Source organism: Terrapene carolina, unplaced genomic scaffold (genome assembly GCF_002925995.2).
Source record: "Terrapene carolina triunguis isolate 2854851 unplaced genomic scaffold, T_m_triunguis-2.0 Scaffold95, whole genome shotgun sequence".
Lineage (NCBI taxonomy): Eukaryota > Metazoa > Chordata > Testudines > Emydidae > Terrapene > Terrapene triunguis.
In genome coordinates this window covers 52869905-52875904 of record NW_020664446.1, presented here as the reverse complement: position 1 = coordinate 52875904, position 6000 = coordinate 52869905, and positions in this window count along the sequence as shown.

Below are 6000 nucleotides of genomic sequence, written 5' to 3'. Positions count from 1 at the left end.
TATGGCCATGGGGGTGCAGGAGGAATGGCGTTCAAGCAATTGACCCTGTTCAGAGTAGAGACTTTAGATAAAGGGTGTAATTCCAAAGGCTATTCAGTTTCAGATGTGACAAGACATATCAAATACATGGCCTGAATCAAGTCAATCAGTGGTTTTCCATTGGTTAGGTCAGGTCCCTAGCACCCATAATTAATCTTATGACTCTTTTATATTGGGAGTAAGTGGAGAGTTTAAAAAAAAAAAGCCAAATCATAATCAGCATTATTAGAATATAGCTGTAAACTGGCTCTGAGTACAGTGTGAACACAGTATTATACGCTTCTCTTCTCTGTGAGAGATGAGCAAACTGACTCATTTGTATCAATGGGGTGTTAACGCTGAAGCTTAATGACAATTTAATTGCTAGCTATTTCACTGCTAGACAAAGCACCTGATGGATGATCATATTATGAGGCTCTGCACAGACTACCAGGAGTGGCATATTGAGTGGATAGAGGGGAACTTATGGGTGGAATTGTTGAGAATTCCACTTCTACTTTCCTTCCCAGCTGAGCCCCTGCTGGCAGCCTCTGGAGTATGTCTCTCCTCTGGGAGCTATGCAGCCAGGGGCTTTCTCAGATTGTTTGGGTCCTCTGGAAGCCAACTCTGGGTAGGGATTCCCCATTATAGATTAAGCATTAACTTAACCACACAAGTCCAATAGCGTTGGTGGAAGAAGGAAAACAATGCCCAGCCATGGATTCTGACTATACATTTTCCCAAAGAGGTGTCCACGGGGAGGAGGAGGAATGATCCCACAAAAGCAACACAGTTTTCAGCCTATACCCCTGCTTGGATCTGCTGGGGTCTTTTTTAACCTCTGCCTGTGTAGCTGATAATCAAGCTCCAAAGGAAGAATTGTCCTTTAAGCTTCTGTTGTCTTTATGGAGCAAAAATGACTATTGGACAGGAAGCTGAATTCTGTTCTGTCTTATGCATCATCAAAAGAATTGTTAATATAGTTCCAGTTGCAGTATCAAATTCTGTCACCAGTTACACCAGTGCAGCCCCACTGGAGCCATCCAAATCTTATTACTGATGAAGCAGGAGAGGGAGCACGCACAACTTGAATTTCAGCTAGCAGGGTGAGTTTGTCTGGGGGTAGTTTTAAAAAAAAAAAAAAAAAAAGGGGGGGGGGGTTACTTGCAAATTTGATAATATAGCTTTGTCACAACTGGGTGAAAACAAACCTGGAAAGGCATTTGGATGCTAAATCTACTGAGCCAAAATAATTCTTGACTTTTAGATAAGTCAAAGGGACTTACATGGGGGATGAATGTGTTTCATATGTATCTATTGGTGTAAGGGATCTTCTTTTCCTCCCTAAGTGATAGCTTGTTTGCTGTATGTTAGGAAAAATCATTGTTCCAGTGGTATACCCATTGCACCTATAGAATAATGCTTGTAAATATTATGAATCTTTTTAAATAATAAAGACTATAGAAATCACATGGTTTACCCATGACGGCAGATAACTAAAGCTTTGTCTCCTGCACTTCCAAATCTGAAATCTACATTTATAAATATTTAAGTTTACATATTCTGAGGTCTGAATGCCAAAGCTCAGTAAAATGTGATGGAGACTATCAATAAAAAAACTTTTACAATGAAGGCAAGAGGAGAAGCCATGGATTTTTTCCAGTATCTCTGGCTGCCAGATATCACGGAAGGAGAAGCAGATGTATACACTTATCTTGACCTCAAGGCAGGAAACATGGCCATTTTGTTATAAGAAATGAGAAGAAATCACTGCACCATACTAGGCAAATTTCCAGGATCAACTCAAGCTGGAGACATTTAATAGAAGAATTGCTCTAGTGCAGACCTGAGTGAGTGACTTAGAGTGCCAGGATGCAGCATCCTTGCTGAAGACTGAGGATCAAAAAACGTTAGCTAACAAAGATGTGGAGAATCAAAGCAGATACTTGAGTCTTCAAGGTTAAATGGTAGCTTTTGAAGGACTCAATGCATTTGAAGGACTGGTCAGCAGTGTATTACAGAGAGACCTGAGCTCTTTAGTCTCTGCATTCAGTTGGGTACATGCCTGCGAGGTTTGACACAAAAGAGAAGACCCTACAATCAGCATGAAAGGCCTCAGATTTTGAGATGAGAAAGGAGTGGCTAGAACAATGGGCAGCCTGGACTATAATGGAAAGTGACTCTTCTTTTCTCATGTCATGGTACAGATGGAATTCCCCTCAGCTCACTACAGAGATAATCTACTAAAATGAGAAATCCATTGCCATGATTTGGTATCTCATTTGGGACCAAACTGACATTGGTACACACATGACTTTTGTAAGATGACCTCCAATGGTCAAGAAAAGGGACTGTTGGATCATTCTTTTAACGTATTGCCAGACTTAGTTAATGTACCACTTAATTGTGCTCCAACTTTGGATATGATGGGATGGAAAAACAAATGTAGAGGGGGAAAAACGTGCTGATGTGAAGGACCTGGCATTGGGAAAACAACAGAGTGTGTCGACTGGGTTATAGAGGCTCTGTTTATGAGCTGTTGAAATGGACCAGGAAGCATGGTTTTGCAGAGACGTGTATTGTGAGCTACACAATGGAAGAAAGGATTTCTGATATGCTATGAGGAAAATATTAGGGACTTGCTTGATAGCTGGCTGTAACACATGACTAGGCAAGGGGTTATTTTGACACACATCACGGGGTGGTGGCTGGTAGTTAGCTTGCACCATATAAAGCTTTCAGAAGAAAACACCTGCTTGGTCAGTTTGGCAATGACAAGATCAAGTGAGGAGTTGCTTTCCAGCATCTGGTGGTGCTGTGATGGGAATCAGACTTGTTTACAGTTCTCACAGGGTGCAGGACTTGGGACAGTCAATGCACTAGAATGGGGATTCCCCCAGGAAATGACATGCTAGCACAGGCCTAATTTGATCTTAGTCTTTTATTGTTACGTTATGTAATGTATGTATGTCATCCTGTAAGGCTCAATCAGCCCTGTTGGCTGCGTCCAATACTCAAGAGGGTGCAGAACTACACTGCTACTGTGAGCTCCAGGATGGACTGTGCCTAAAGCAGGTTCAGTGTCTCCAAGAGGCCCCTGATGTTCAGGGGAATCATGCCCACTGCAGCTCTTGTTTACAGTGCGGTGCACCCTATGCTCCTTGCTGTGGCCATCCAGCTGAGCTGTCCTGTGTAATAGCTGTGGTGGGGATATGTCTACAGCCTTGCTTGTCTCTTTGGGCTGATCAGCATTTGTCTGGAGGAAAAGCCTGTGAGCTCAGGAGAGGGATGGGAGGGAGAGATCGATCAATCTGCAATTGTGGCTGGCCAGTGTGTAAAAGGTTAAGGGTAGGGAATGTTCCTTGCTTCCCAGCTCAGGGATCAGCCACAATCTGGCCCAAAGAATGAAGGGCTGACTCCAGACATAGCCCTGGGAACTTCAGGAATTGGTTTAATATTCAATCTGCATATTCCTAAAAAGTCAGTGTCTGTTTTTTAATGACACAAACATATATCACTAGTTTATTTCTTTGGGCCCTGACCTTGGGTGAGCTGCTCCTTTTGAAGGGAGCCTGTATCAGCTAAATGTGACTGTGCCCAGTCCTAAGTGGTGAAGTTGAAATTCTGAGAATGCAAATCAGTTTTGGAATGTAAAACAGAAATGGTTTATAAAGGGTAAGTCCATTAGAAGTGCAAGTGATTAATAAGAATCCTCACTTAGAGGTAGCACTCCAAACAGGGCTTGAAACTGAATCTAAATTTATTGTAACATATTACCATAAAGGTTGCTGTGTACTTGAGGTATTCATGTTCTTGGTGCTTATAGCTTACAAGTTTTGAGAATGAAAATAGTTGTGTGACAGGAAAAGTAGAGACTGATTTTTTTTTTTTTGATGCACTAAATTAAGATGCATAGGGTTCAGGGGAATCATGCTGAGTAAAGTAAATACAGGGCCCAATGCTCCCTCCCTGTGTGCAGGGGAGCAAAAATGGTCAAAGGTGCAGAGGAGCAGCTCACAAAAGCCATTTGCTCCTCAGCCCAGTCAGGTGTCTGTGGAAAGGGTGGGCACAAGGCAGGGTTGGGAACTTGAAGTAGGTTTCAATCCCACAGCTGCAAAAGCAGAATTCTATTTGGAGTTGATGCTATCAGGAATGGCATTAGTTTCTATTCCATGTCTGCACACTCTTGAAGAGGGGAGTACCACAAGGGTAACTTAATGGCAGCATGGCTTTAAAGGAGGACCCGATGTCAGAGAAAAGCTCACCATTGCTATAGAACTATCCTTTCCATTGACTTAAAGCTTCCTTTCCCCACAGACTTTGAAGGTTGCATGAAAAGCTGCCAACATGGTTGGCCTACATAGGAGTAAACTAGGAAATTTCCATCAACGTGGAAGCAGGTGAGTACACTATAGCTAAAGCACAAGCCACAGGGAATCACCAGGGGGCTGAAAGTAAAGGAAGGAATTAAATTTTTTTTGGAATGGAGGAAGCATGACATCTAATGAGGCTGGTCAAATAAGGGGAACTTATTATGATGGCAATAAAGTTGAGAGATCCTAGAATAACTAACTGTTGTAATGTATTTATAGTTTAAAATACGGTATTTAGAGATCAGTTTGAAAATTTGCTTTTTTATTTTTTTGTCTCTAATGTGGTTAATGGGAGCTGTGCTTTTAAGAACAGGTTAGGTTTTGCAAGAGTCAGAGCAATACGTGATAGATCTTGCTTGTGCTTCCAGAAAGTGGAAGACCTGCTTGCATATGCTCTAAAAGGTCAGAACTCAATTTAATAAACTTACCTCATAACAAAACAAGCCTGTTTCCTGAAGGTGTAACACCTAGCAACCAAGAGCTTAGTAACAAGCAAAAGAAAGTGGTTTCTATAATGAAAGAAAGAAGAGCATGCTGCTTGCAACCATTTCTCCTCCCCAAGAACTTCTAAATTAGCGATGAGAGTGAATTTAACATGTTTGTATCAGAAAGTGACAATTGGCCTTCTAGACTAAACATTGGCACACTAATGTACATGGCTAGTAATGTGGCTAGCACTTTGATTAGCCAAATTTGAAGTATCCAAAACTCTTATCTAGGGTGACCAAATGACCCGATTTCATAGGTACAGTCCCAATTTTTGGGTCTTTTTCTTATATAGGCTCCTATTACACCCCACCCCCTGTCCCGATTTTTCACACTTGCTGTTTGGTCACCCTACTCTTATCTGAAACATGGGTGTCTCCCCCAATGTCCATCACTTACACTGAAATTTCACTCTATTGTCCAAAACCTTGATTATATGAATTTATTTGATATCCCAGATAACATTCGGACAATCAGGACTGAACTGTATTTCCAGAAGGTTCAGAGGGATTTAAGGAGTACCCAGCTCAACATCCTTCCCCTTCCAATCCCCAAATAGAGAGTTAATTCGATAGTCAGCATTAATGTCTTTATTGACTAATGCTAGGCAATTAATTTAATCTAGTTTATATAAATCAGTGGCTCACATTCTTTTGGAACAATTATCCTAATTTACCAGACTGAGGCCTTGTCTACAAAACGTATGTCGACTTAAGCAGTAACATCGCTCATGGGTGTAGAAAACCCACCCCCCAGAGCTACATAACTTACTTCAATTTAATGTGGTGTCTACACCGCACTGTGTTTGGAGGAGATGCTCTCAAGTCAACATAGCTTCCGCCTCTCGTTGAAGTGGATTAATTACATCAACAGGAGAGCACTCTCCCGTCGACTTATCACCTCTTCGCCAGACTTGCTAAATTGCTGCTGCTGCACTGATCATAGCGGTGCCGATTTAGTGCGGTAGTGAAGACCAGCCCTGAAAATCTTCTGGATCTGCCAGTGCTAGCTAACATTCGGCCTCCAGGACAGGTTAGAATGTGCACAATTAAATAGGCATCAATGATATATTATAGTCCAGCAGATAGACATATCTTTAAGGTAGGGTGAAGGACACATTGGC